Raw genomic sequence first — 14,245 nt, 5'->3', positions numbered from 1 at the left:
CTTTACTTCTAGGAAACTGTCTATTTCTGTTTTAAATTTATTTAATGATGTAGCTTCCACAGCTTCCTGGGGCAGCAAATTCCACAGACCTACTACCCTCTGAGTGAAGAAGTTTCTCCTCATCTCAGTTTTGAAAGAGCAGCCCCTTATTCTAAGATTATGCCCCCTAGTTCTAGTTTCACCCATCCTTGGGAACATCCTTACCGCATCCACCCAATCAAGCCCCTTCACAATCTTATATGTTTCAATAAGATCGCCGCTCATTCTTCTGAACTCCAATGAGTAGAGTCCCAATCTACTCAACCTCTCCTCATATGTCCGCCCCCTCATCCCCGGGATTAACCGAGTGAACCTTCTTTGTACTGCCTGGAGAGCAAGTATTTATTTTCTTAAGTATGGACACCAAAACTGTATGCAGTATTCCAGCTGCGGTCTCACCAATACCTTATATAACTGCAGCAATACCTCCCTGTTTTTATATTATATCCCCCTAGCAATAAAAGCCAACATTCCGTTGGCCTTCTTGATCACCTGCTGCACCTGCATACTAACTTTTTGATTTTCTTGCACTAGGACCCCCAGATCCCTTTGTACTGCAGTACTTTCCAGTTTCACGCCATTAAGATAATAACTTGCTCTCTGATTTTTCCTGCCAAAGTGCATAACCTCACATTTTCCAATATTGTATTGCATCTGCCAAATCTCCGCCCACTCACCCAGCCTGTCTATATCCCCTTGAAGGTTTTTTATGTCCTCCTCACTCTACTTTCCCTCCCATCTTTGTATCATCTGCAAACTTTGATATGTTACACTCGGTCCCCTCCTCCAAATCGTTAATATAGATTGTAAAGAGTTGGGGACCCAGCACCGACCCCTGCGGAACACCACTGGCTACTGCTTGCCAGTCCGAGAATGAACCATTTATCCCAACTCTCTGCTTCCTGTTAGATAACCAATCCTCCACCCATGCCAGAATATTACCCCCAATCCAGTGATTCTTTATCTTGAGCAATAATCTTTTATGTGGCACCTTGTCGAATGCCTTCTGGAAGTCTAAATACACTACGTCCACTAGTTCCCCTTTATCCAACCTGTACGTTATGTCCTCAAAGAACTATTTATCACTTATAGGAGATAAAAGATTTGTCATGTCAGAGTGGATGGGTGGTGTGATAGCATTGTGTCCTGGCAAAGCCTCCTGCAAGGCACCTACAGAAAACAAAGACCTTCCAAATCATCTGAAGCTTGTAAGCATTTTTCACAAATGTTCAGAAATCAGCATGGCAGTGATATTCTATGAAGTGGTGAAAGGGTAGTGGAAGCAGATTCAATAGCAAGTTTCTAAAGGGAATTGGATATATACTTGAATAGGAAACATTTGCATGGCTATGGGGAAAGAGCAGAGGAGTGGGGCTAATTGGATAGCTCTTACAAAGAGCTGGCATAGGTAAGATGGGCTTTATGGCTTCCTTCTGCACTGCATGATTCTGATTCTAAGTGGCAGACCGCAGCCTTGTGTTTTACATATGGCAAGTTTACAATGTTGGGTTTTTCCACTGGGACAAGTGTTGAGCAGAGACACTGGAGAGGAAGAAAAACTAGGGTCTGACTACCCCTACTGCTCTCATGCATTTCCTAGCAGTTGGGCTAAAACTAGCCTTATATAGAGACCCCAGAGTGTGTCGCTTGCCTACTATCTCAACTGACGAGTGTGTGATACAGGAGGATCTACAGAAGACAAAGAAAATGAAATACATTCAAAAGTAGGGAATTACAGAACAAAATGTAAAGGTTGGAGTCTCAATATGTTGCAAGGTGGAACACTATCGTATGGATTTGTGCTTACAATCATCCACGTTTATTTCTCAATCTCAGACAGGAGGAAAAAAATCAGTGACAGATGTAAACACAAGCCTGCACATTGTGGAGGAGTGGAAGGTTGGGAAGGCAATTCTTAAGAGGGGAATTTATCGTTTGGAGTTTTTTTTAAAGGACACTATTGACAGGAGTTAAAAACTCACTTTACTGCACCTCATCTTAAGTTTGCACATTCTTATGTCGCATTAAGAATCTGGGATCTTTCTTGATTGAAGGAACCAACTCAACAAAGCATAGAAGCATCGACCTTTCGAGCATCAGAAAGTGAAAGCGAATGGAAGTAAAACATACACGGAAAATTACAAATCTATTTAAATTGTAAACTTCACTTCGAGCTGTTTTCTCACAAGTTCAACATTTTGAGATACCCCTATTGTCTACCCCTTACTAACTACATGAATTCATCCCAGTTTTATGCTCATCATCAGCAATGTAAACATCTTGTAACTGAACGTGACCAGTAACGGATCCGCACCCTTCGAACGTAAACATTGTTTTCAGTTTTGCTACCGACAAAAAACCGAGTATCTGTTACTGTCCAAACCTATACATCAAATACTGAATCATAAACAAAACCTAGAAATGTATCAAAGTGAACAAGAAATCTCGTCACATTACATTCACCGCACAGAACACTGGAATACGATGTATTTTACCTTTCTGTAAACGTTGAGAGCTCAAATCTCACACCGTAGAGCTACATCAATATGCACATATATTCCAAAGGCGCTGTTACATAAATCCCAGGGAATTTGCGGGTATCTTGTGTTAAATTTGTAACTGGCGAAACAGGAAAGCTGCCTTGTACTTTCCAACAGATCTAACGTGTAGTTCTACTTTCACTTCCACTCTCGAGCCTCTTCACAACTTTCACTTTTGCCCTCCTGTATAAAAGCGGCTGGGGATGCGCAACAGCCTCGGGATATGGTTTGTATTAATAAACATCACTTCATTTTTGATCAGTTAAGATCTCTAATTTTAATAAAAACAGAATTGGATTTTTTAAAAAATGGATTCAAAAGAGACAGGGGCCACAGGACTCTTCCCATGCCTATTTCCCCCTTTTTCTTCTGCTGGATGCTGAGGTGCGATTCTACAGGCAGCCGCAGTCTGTCAGTACCTTTGCCAAGTGATCATCCCTTATTTTGGGAGCCGAGATGGTGAGTGTTGCCCGCTTTTGCTGAAGCATCACAGCCCAGCCTGATGCTCACGCATGTGCAGTTTCAAGCAGTAGCAGAGGCTGACTTTTGACCTTTCCTAACCAGTAGAGACTGAGGTAAATTGTAATGACCCCACTCAGCTAACTTATCAAAGAACAGGTCTGAAGCTGGAGCCTTCCTTTTTTTGGATATCTCTGTACCACACCACGTGACGTATTTACTCTTTAAACTTAATTTCGTGTACTGTATTCTCATTATTCTTGAGGATATTTTTACTGTATTTTTGTTTTATATTTTCTTTCTCCTCTATTTCCTCTCTCTCGATTTCAACAAACATATTAAAACCTGAGTCTCAGATACAAATTGTCTGTCACTCCCTCATTAATAGAAATTGTATAAAATGTATTTATTATAAAAACTTAATAGATTCCTGATTTAAAAATTGTTCAATATCTGACATTTGCTGTGCAGGTTAACATATATTTGGACTAATATAACAACTTCCTGTTTGCCACTTGAGTGAAGATACATTCAGTGAGGACACTAACAATATTTATTTTAGTTGAAGGTGAAACTCTCTCTTTTGAAGTTATTTTTGGGACTCTGCCCCATTCCCAGCTAAGATCCTAGGCAGTCAACCTGCTCCCAGGCCTTTGATAATGTTGCTGCAAGGTGCATGAGAGCAGTGCGTGGTCACTCTCCATCAGCTTTTCCTGCTCATACTGTGACTTCCCCACAGCAGCATAGCTGAAATCAGGAATTCAGTGTATAGAGGAATCATGGACATAATCTGAGTCTCACCTCTTCATGGTACAACGTAGTGATGGTTCAGTGTACTGCTTCACCATGCTGACCCTAAAAAGAAACTATCTTTCTGTGATGTTGGTCAATTTGCAAGTGTAAAAAGGATTCTATGGGTGAGCTGTGAGAGAATTGGAAAATACATAGAGTCATTGTCTGTCTACGCTTCAGCTGAATTGAAGACAGGGTGAATGAATATAGAACTGGATGCATTAAGGAATACGGTCTAGGACTGATTCTGAAATTCAACAGTCCTGGCAAAGAACAGCACTCACAATAGCACATCTTGGAAAATCACAGGTACGCAGTCCATGATTTTCCATCCATTAATTTAATAAAAGAGAAATCACAGGTTGGGAGCACTGAATTACGGAATCACCCATTATATTCCTTACTATTTCAAAATAATAGGACACAATTTCTGTATAAGGATGGGAGCATATTAATTTAAAGTATATGTACATTTTGAAAGACAGTACCCTTGGGGTGTTATGGTGCAATGAATGGTTACAATGTGCTATGCCATGAAATGGTATGATGAGTTCCTAATTTTAAACCAGGCAATCAGGTAGAAGGGTTGAACGATGACCAGACATTTTCCCACAGGGAAGAAGGGACAATCATAGAGGGAGATACAGCTGCCGTCCTGGCTGGGAAGACACCTGCCCGCCCAACCTCACGGTATGGATATATTGGCCCAGAATTTGCTATAGCCGATCAAAGAATGGTGCCCGCCGTTAGTTAGACTTGCCATCGCCTGTTTAATCTCCATGATATTTTGCACCACAAGTTGCTGGAAATGTGAGATGGAAATGGGGCATCTGGGATCTGAGTGAACAGGGCAAGCAACTGTGATCTCCTTAACCAATCAGATTGAAGGATTGTGAAATGAACAACGCAAAGACTGGGAAGGAAGTGTAAGTTAGAATGGTGAATTCAATGTCAAATCAGGTACAGAAAGAGAAATAAAGAGAGGGAAAGAAAGATTGGATTGAGAGAGAGAGGGAAAAAAAAGACAGAAAGAAAAAGTGAAAAAAAATTAAAATTAAAATTTACTTTTTAAATCTCCAACAACAATTAAAACCTGAAGGAACAAGACTCTACACATGTATTAGTTAGTGTTTCAATGCCAGAGAGGTTGACTGTCAGTAATTAACAGTTATCACATTAATAAAAGGGTACTTAGACCAAAATGGACAAGCACTAACTTTCTGTGGCGAGTTTAGTTCATATCTACCCATAAAATACAACTTCATGCCATTTAATGTGTTTATTACAATAACAGCGGAGTGGTGCATCATGGATGGCAACATTTAGATTTCTGCGTTTAACCACGCATCTGCCCTCGCCTGAAGTTGCTGTGTGATTTGCGCTTAAATAACGGTGAACACCGTTAGCTCATTCCTTCAGGTTTTAATTGTTGTTGGAGATTTTTAAAACAAATATAAAATCTTTTTTTTACTTTTCCTTTCTATCTCTTTATTCTCTCTCTCTTAATCCAATATTTCCTTCCCTCTCTTTATTTGTCTTTCTGTACCTGATTTGACATTGAATTCACCCATTCTAATTTACACATCCTTCTGCTGTTAATTTCACAATCCTTCAATCTGATTGGTTAAGGAGATACACAGTTACTTGCCCTGTTCACTCAGATCCCAAAGGGCACCGGGCCATTTCCGTCTTGCACTTCCAGCAACTCACACTGCAAAATATCATCAAGATTGAACGGGCAAAAGCAAGTCTAACTAACAGTAGACGCCGTTCGTTGCCCTGCTTCAGCAAGTTCAGGGGCATTTTAATGAAACAAGAGCAAAATATTGTACATACTGGAAATCTGAAGTGTGTTCATGATTTCATTGTGTAATATAGCGTGGGTTGAGTTATATGGGGTGTCTGCTAATATGGAAGCCATAAGCAACCTGCTATATATTAAATTGAATCTTAAAGTAGCATTACATTTAGTTCAATGCTTCCTAACATACAAACATACAAATTAAGAGCAGGAGTAGGCCATTCAGCCCCTCGAACCTGCTCTGCCATTTGATAAGATCATGGCTGATCTGATTGTGACCTCAACCCTACTTTCCCGTCTACCTACTATTACCTTTGACTCACTTATTAATCAGGAATCTATCTAACTCAGCCTTAAAAATATTCGGAACTCCTCGAAGCCTACGCATTTATAAATCACAGAACAATACATGGTGATTACAGACTGCCTTTGCAACTGCCCGTTGCCAAGGCAATCACCGTGTTCAGACAGAGAGGTGTTACCTACAGAACCCCCGAATATACATTCAACAAAAAAAACAAACAGAAAAAAAAAACAGAGAGAGAGAGGCAGAAACATCCGGAAGGCAGAGAAAGCCAGCAAATGATCCGTTATATTAAAAACAGATAGCTTTTGTTCGCTGGTGGGCTTACATGTAGCGCGACATGAACCCAAGATCCCGGTTGAGGCTGTCCTCATGGGTGCGGAACTTGGCTATCAATTTCTGCTCGACTCCTGTGACTCGGCCAACGTTGTCTACCTCAAACGTTGCAGGAAAGGATGCCCCAGAGCATGGTACATTGGCGAGACCATGCAGACACTGCGACAACGGATGAACGGACACCGCGCAACAATCGCCAGACAGGAGGGTTCCCTCCCAGTCGGGGAACACTTCAGCAGTCAGGGACATTCAGCCACCGACCTTCGGGTAAGCGTACTCCAAGGCGGCCTTCGAGAAACACGACAACGCAAAATCGTCGAGCAGAAATTGATAGCCAAGTTCCGCACCATTGAGGACGGCCTCAACCGGGATCTTGGGTTCATGTCACGCTACACGTACGCCCACCAGCGAACAAAAGCTATCTGTTTTTAATATAACGGGTCATTTGCTGGCTTTCTCTGCCTTCCGGATGTTTCTGCCTCTCTCTCTCTCTGTTTTTTTTTCCTGTTTGTTTTTTGTTTGTTGAATGTATATTCGGGGGTTCTGTAGGTAACACCTCTCTGTCTGAACACGGTGATTGCCTTGGCAACGGGCAGTTGCAAAGGCAGTCTGTAATCACCATGTATTGTTCTGTGATTTATAAATGCGTAGGCTTCGAGGAGTTCCTGACATTTACCTGAGGAAGGAGGAAGCCTCCGAAAGCTTGTTGATTTCAAATAAAATCGTTGGACTATAACTTGGTGTTGTAAAATTGTTTACAATTGTCAACCCCAGTCCATCACCGGCATCTCCACATCTTAAAAATATTCATTGACCCTGCCTCTACCGCTCTCTAGGGAAGGGAGTTCCACAGACTCACGACCCTCTGAGAGAAAAAAATTCTCCTCATCTGTCTTAAATGGGAGACCCCTTATTTTTAAACTGTGTCCCCTAGTTCTAATCTCTCCCACAAGGGGAAACATCCTCTCAGCATCTATCCCTTTAAGTGCCCTCGGGATCTTATATGTTTCAATAAGATCACCTCTCATTCTTCTAAACTCCAATGTATACAGGCCCAACTTGTCCAACCTTTCCTCATAAGACAACCCCCTCATCCCAGGAATCAGTTGAGTGAACCTTCTCTGAACCACCTCCAAAGCAATTATGTCCTTTCTTAAATAAGGAGAAGAAAACTGCACACAGTATTCTAGATGTGGTCTCACCAATGCCCTGCACAACTGTAGCAAAACATCTCTACTTTTATATTCCATTCCCCTTGCAATAAATGACAACATTCCATTTGCCTCCCTAATCACTTGCTGTACCTGCATACTAACTTTTTGTGATTCATGTACTAGGACACCCAGATCCCTCTGTACCTCAGAGTTCTGCAATCTCTCTCCATTTAAATAATATACTGCTTTTCTGTTCCTCCTGCCAAAGTGGACAAGTTCACATTTTCTCACATTATAGTCCATCTGCCAAATCTTTGCCCACTCACTTAATCTATCTATATCCCTTTGCAGACTCCTTATGTTCTCTTCACAGCTTACTTTCCTACCTACCCTTGTGTCATGAGCAAATTTAGCAACCATATCATTCGGTGCCTTCATCCAAGTCATTGATATAGATTGTAAATAGTTGAGGTCCCAGCACTGATCCCCATGGCACTCCACTAGTTACATCTTGCCAACCTGAAAATGACCCATTTATGCCTACTCTCTGTTTCCTGTTAGCTAACTAATCCTTTATCCATGCTAATATGTTACCCCCTACACCATGAGCTCTTATTTTGTGTAGTAACCTTTGATGTGGCATCTTGTCAAATGTCTTCTGGAAATCCAAGTACACCACATCCACAGGATCCCCTTTATCCACGTTGCTTGTTACTTCCTCAAAGAACGCTAATAAATTAGTCGAACACGATTTCTCTTTCACAAAGCCATGTTGACTCTGCCTGATTGCATTGAGATTTTCTAAGTGCCCTGCTATAACCTCCTTAATAATAAATTCTAGCATTTTCCCTATGACAGATGTTAAGTTAACTGGCCTGTAGTTTCCTGCTTTCTGTCTCCCTCCTTTCTTGAATAGAGGAGTTACATTCGCTATTTTCCAATCTGATGGGACCCTTCCAGAATCTAGGGAATTTTGGAAAATTAATACCAATGCATCTACTATCTCTGCAGCCACTTCTTTTCAGACCCTAGGATGAAGTCCGTCAGGACGTGGGGACTTGTCAGCTTTTGGCTCTAATAATTCTTTCAGAACCCTTTCCCTAGTGATTATAAATGTTTTAAGTTCCACCCTCGCTTTTCCCTCTCGCTTTCCCCTCTTGATACACAATTATTTCTGGCATGTTATTTGTATTCTCTACAGTGAATATTGTATTCTTTTAACGGTTATCTTATGCTCAGTATGTTGTAGGTTCTGTATCAATTAAAAAACCATGCTTTGTCTGTATTCGATTAGAGTATGTTTTAGTGAGGCACCACTGCATTAGCAAGAGAGCTGGCATAAAGTTGAAATCCAACTCCATTATGTAGAGAAATCTCCTGCATGCAGCACTTTTCACTCTATAACAGGCTGCTTTTGATACAGTACTTCCCCATTGGGGAATATTTAGATAACATTTTAAACTGCTCAGATTTCCAATCAGAAATAAGATTTTTTTTTAATACTTGTTACATCTATTTTTCATTTTATCCCACATAAATTATTTATACTTACAATGATGAAAATATTTTGAGATATAATGGATATAAATATTTCTAAACAGTGGCGTGATATTCATTTTTGCTTCTAAAGGAATAGTGACAAGACATCAAAATGTATTTTCATGAATCAAAAATTAAATTTGGTAACTTTCATGCAAGCTCTGGCACCCATCTCCTTCCTCTTCTGGAGGGAGGGCAAGTTCATGGTGAACAAGGTCTGTACCATAAAGTTGTTACGATAGGCATTCCTCCATCTTCATGGAACATGGGGATAAGGAGAAGTTGCAGACGAGTGATCAGAAGAAGTTCTACCTACACCTTTAGCAGGCTGCATGGACTTGCTGTTTCCGAAGTATGTGGGTCCACAAACCCCACTAGAGGTATTTGGGCATGAAACATGTCTTCACCAACTATGCTTCATCAGGGAGGCCTTTATACAGTTCCGGATTGGGCCCCATTTAGTTGTACAAACAGAACTTGGGATGCTAGAATTTGAAAAAATGCATTCATAGTGACAGCAGTACATGACCTGCACACCAACCTGGGTGTCAGTAAATACTGTATCCTCCATTACTGGATCACAGAATCTATCTTGTGTGTCCATATCACGTTTACATCCACTTCGTTTTTGCTCATCACTGCTCCCCTGTGCCTCTTCCCTCCTCCAGCTATGGCAACAAATGGTGACAAATATTTAAAATCAATTTTGAAGCCTTATAAAGAAGGCAATAATATTTGTATTCATATGCAGCTACTTACCTTTATGTGTGCACATCCCCTTAAGTTTGATTTGTTGGTCAGATGTTCCACATTCCGCATTAGATTGGTTCACTGCACAAAGCCATAGCTGCACAGGCAACTTTGAACAATTATTAAGATGTGCTGACCACAATGAATTTGGAGCAGTCAGTACACTGCATTACTGGTTAGCGTTGCAACAGGAACTGGAAAAACTTGAAACTTAGTCAGGTGTGGAAAGTTTCTTCCCTAACCTTCCTCAAAAAAAAATCAAGCAGTGTTGTTAAATAAATAACCCTTTCAACATCATCAATCTAGCCCCTTTTTAAAGGTGCCAATGTGGCCTCAAATCAATGACCTTCTCTGGGAACAGTACACATATCAACTATCCTGCGGGGGGTGGGGGGGGGATATCAATTCTAATTTCTAACCTTGCTCAAGGCTTGTGAATTTTGTATTTATGTCCTCTAGTTCTAATGTCATTAGTCACAAGATAATTAGCTTGATCATTTCCACCTCATTATTTTGAAGAACTGTATTGTGTCTCCTGTCAGACTTCTTAGCTTGGTCTCCCAAGACCTGGCATCATCCTGGCCACTCTTCTCTGGACCCTTTCCAATACATCTGTATTCTTTTTGAGGTAGTGGGGTAATTTTTAACTTTACCACCTGGGCGGTAACCTGGCAGAGCAGATTGACCACCCTTTTCTAAAATCCGCCTGGTTTTCGTTCCATTGATTTTAATGGAACCAAGATCCAGTGAGTTCTACAACTGGTGGGCAATCCGCTCCACCAGGTCACCGGTCAGGCGACAAAGTTGAGTATAACCCCCAGTGTGACCAAAACTATGCACCTTACTCCAGAATTGGTCTCACCATTGATCTGTACAATATCAGTACTACTTGTTCTGATGTAATCCAATGCACACCATTTGCATCACATTATCGTATTTGCCTTAGTAATAACTAGAACACATCTGGTCAGTGTGAGTTGAGTATGATCAATGATCACTCCAAAATCTCTTACCGTTTCAGCTTCTGCTAATGGTGATCCTTTCATATAATGCATGTTTACTGTTACATGTTCCCATTTTCATTATCCACATTGAAATCTAGTTGCTATATCACAATCCATCTACTTAATTATTCCAAGTACCTCTGAAGATACTTTCCAACTCATTACCTGCGTAAAGAACTTTGTTTAGCCAGCAAATTTAATACCATTACTACCACTGAAAAACTGCTCCGTAATATTCACTGCAATACCACAACTACTACTATTACTGAAAAACTGTTCCATACGATTCACAGATATTATAAATAGCAGAGGTCCCGAAACAAATCCTGTGGCAATCCACTGGTTATTTCAGTTAGGTTACGGTCACACAGTGTTAACTGGCTTGCTAATTATCAATTTACATCTGGGATCAGTGTCTGAGATTGATATAAATTGGTGAGAATAATTTAGGATTAGGCTCCTTAGATGGCTGACAAAGTAACAAGTTAACAGCCTTAGATGGCCAGCACATTGGATAGATTAAAGTCTAAATGCTTGTACATTGAGTTACATCTAATCTACAGCCCAACTGGTCGCTGATGGCGTTTATGTTTCACATGAACCTCCTCCCACCCCTCTTCATCTAACCCTATCAGCATACCCTTCTATTCCTTTCCCCCTTGTGTACTTATCCAGCTTCCCTTTAAATGCATCTCTGCTAGTCGCCTCAACTATTCCTTGTGGAAGCGCGTTCCACACTCTTTCCTCTCTCTGGGTAAAGAAGTTTCTCCTGAATTCCCTATTGGATTTATTAGTGACTTTCTTATATTTATGTCCTCCAGATTTGTACTCCCCAACAAGCGGAAACATTTTCTCTATGTCTACCCTATCATAATCTTAAAGACCTCTATTAGGACACCCCTTAGCCTTCTCTTTTCTAGAGAAAAGAGCCCCAGCCTGTTAAGCCTTTCCTAATAAGTATATCCTCTCAGTTCTGCTATCATCCTTGTCAATCTTTTTTGAACAGTCTCCAATGTCTCTATATCCTTTTTATAACATGGAGACCAGAACTGTGTACAATACTCCAAGTGTGGTCTAACCAAGGTTCTATACAAGTTTAACATAACTTCCCTGCTTTTCAATTCTATCCCTCTTGATTTGCCTTTTTTATGGCCTTTTAACCTGCGTCCCTACTTGTGGTGATTTGTGTATCTGTACCCCTAGATTCCCTTTGTTCCTCTATCCCATTTAGACTCTTATTATCCAAGCAGTATGTGGCCCCCTTATTCTTCCTACCAAAATGGACCAATTACAACCCATTCTGCAAGTTTATTAATGGACCGTAAATTGCTCTGAGCAGCGAACCAACAGTGCTTGACGCGCATTAGATTTAAATTCACACACTAAGTTACTGCGTTCATTTTGGCAGCAACTTCCTTGAAATTCGAGTTCATGTCAGTTTCTTGGAAAAGTCCTGCCTTGTTAGCAAAACATGCGTTGCATTGATGACCTTGTGCTGACAGGACAAACATGTTCCTACAGAAACAGAAGTGCGCACCTCACAAAAATAAGTTTCAAGGTCTGGCATAGATTAGAAAATGATTATTAAAGTTGCACAATGGCTTTAAAATGTTCTTTTGGCATATTTTGGACAAATTTCAATGGAGGGTATCAAAATACCAAATATACTGGTGAAAATCCTGCTAACATAAACAATTTCAGTTATAGAATCTCCAAGAAAAGACAATGGGCATAATTTTAGCATGGTGGCGGGATGTCAGTGGGGGGTGGGGGGTGTTGGGGGGAGGGGGGAGAGGGGTCAATGGGCACGTGGGCAATCCGGAAAAAAATTCCTACCATTTCTTGAGCGATCGTAACTTAATTGAAGGCCATTAATATTGGCATCTCCAAGCTGCACAGCGGGCACACAGCTCACCTGAATGACGTGCTGTCAGCTGGATTATTTAAAGGGCCATTGCAAGAATGGCTTTTGTGGGAGAAAGAAGATATTGAAGGAGATGGAGCAGCAGAGGAGCAAACCAGCATCCAGGTTCAGTGACTCCTCACATGAGGTGCTACTGGCTGGGGTGAGGAGGAGGAGGGAGACGCTGTACCTGGTAGACAGGAGGAAGCACCCTGCCTTTGCCACCAAGAAGGCCTGGCTCAAGGTGGCAGAGGAGGTGACCAGCAGTGGCAACATCTCCTGCAGTTGGGTGCAGACAGGAAGCGCTTCATTGACCTAACCAGGTCAGGAAAAGTGTGTCCAGTTACACATTCAGCTGCATTCTGTGGTGCACATCACCCCCCCCCCACCCTGCCCTGCAAAACCTACTCCATCACATCACTCCTCTCACCCACTTAAGGCTCATAGTCAACTTACCTTCACTTTCTGTGCACTTCCTCACCTCTCCATTTGTGAACCCACCACTATCACTCACCCAGATCCTCATGCAATGTGATCAATGTCTGTAGTCACCTCTGATGCATCTATTTCATTGTCAGCCTTACCCAAAACAATTCATCCATCAGGTGATCCCATCACCCTCACTCACTCACGTCTTTACCTTCTCCCCTTGTAGGAGAATAGAGCGCAGAATGCCAGGGAGAGGATGAGGACTGGAGGGGGGCCTCCACAGAGGTGGAGGAGGAGGCATTGGAACTGAGCCGGATGGTGGAGTGCTGGCCACCATGGATGCAGAGACTGGCACCCCGCAAATGTCTGGTGACAGAACTTTAACATCCATCACACACAATATGAATTGATGTTATTAATGATTGACCTGTTGCACACCTCAGTATGCTCATCGCAACATTACTCCTGCGATGATTGTTAATATTGCTGTATGTTCTCTTCCAGGCCCTTCAAGGAGTGAAGACGTGGATGAGGGCAACTCCCTAGATGAGCTCCCTGCCTCTGAGGGTGCAGCGTCACATCTTAGTGAGCCATGCACCAGTGCAGATACTCACACCTCGGTGGGTCCTACTAGAGAGTTAGTTGGGTTGTCACCTGGTGAGTCACCACACACAAGTGATCACTGGTGGCAGGGGCAGCTGTGGAGAGTCCGTGTCAGTGGGCACACTCCTCTCCAAGTTCTGCTTAGCTGGGCACGGATGCTGAACCCTGGGGGTCATCCTTGAAAAGGAGAATGATTGAGGTATAGCAGCACCTTTGCGAGGTACTGGAAAACATGTCACGCACACTCTCCACAATAGCAGAAAGGATGGAGGAGTCCACCTCCAGCATTAGTGGAATGGGGCCACAGGTAAATGTGGGAATTTCTGGGATGGAGAGAACAGCAGCCTCCATTGAGCTTCAAGCATGGCTCACAAAAAGTCCATTCAAGCCACGACAACAGCCATGTGGACTTGGTGAACTACATTCTGCCACCTTAAACAGGCAGACAGATACTTTAGCAGTGGCCTTACAAGGCATCACATATGTCCTCCAAGCTGTTGTCCAGCAGAGTGGTAGGAGTGATGTGGCCCTGGCCCAGGAGAGGGATGACGACAAAAAGGGACATGGAAATGGGGATGTCACTCAAAGTGCC

General features: G+C 42.0%; 2 long non-coding RNA genes across 5 annotated transcripts in view; both read right to left on the bottom strand.

Moving 5' to 3' along the window:
- Positions 1-2,992, bottom strand: part of LOC137332381 (uncharacterized) — a 143,173-nt gene extending 140,181 nt beyond the window's left edge. For all 4 annotated transcript variants that reach the window (XR_010965647.1, XR_010965650.1, XR_010965649.1 and 1 more), the window contains exon 1: positions 2,535-2,992. This is a non-coding gene — a long non-coding RNA (uncharacterized lncRNA). The remainder of the gene's footprint in view (positions 1-2,534) is intronic.
- Positions 2,993-9,352: 6,360 nt separating this feature from the next.
- Positions 9,353-14,245, bottom strand: part of LOC137332093 (uncharacterized) — a 29,734-nt gene continuing 24,841 nt past the window's right edge. The window contains exon 4 of the long non-coding RNA XR_010965578.1: positions 9,353-9,449. This is a non-coding gene — a long non-coding RNA (uncharacterized lncRNA). The remainder of the gene's footprint in view (positions 9,450-14,245) is intronic.

The sequence above is a fragment of the Heptranchias perlo genome, chromosome 14 (assembly GCF_035084215.1).
Source record: "Heptranchias perlo isolate sHepPer1 chromosome 14, sHepPer1.hap1, whole genome shotgun sequence".
Lineage (NCBI taxonomy): Eukaryota > Metazoa > Chordata > Chondrichthyes > Hexanchiformes > Hexanchidae > Heptranchias > Heptranchias perlo.
The sequence above is the reverse complement of the archived record's forward strand: the minus strand, read 5'-3'. Positions and strand labels throughout refer to the sequence as shown.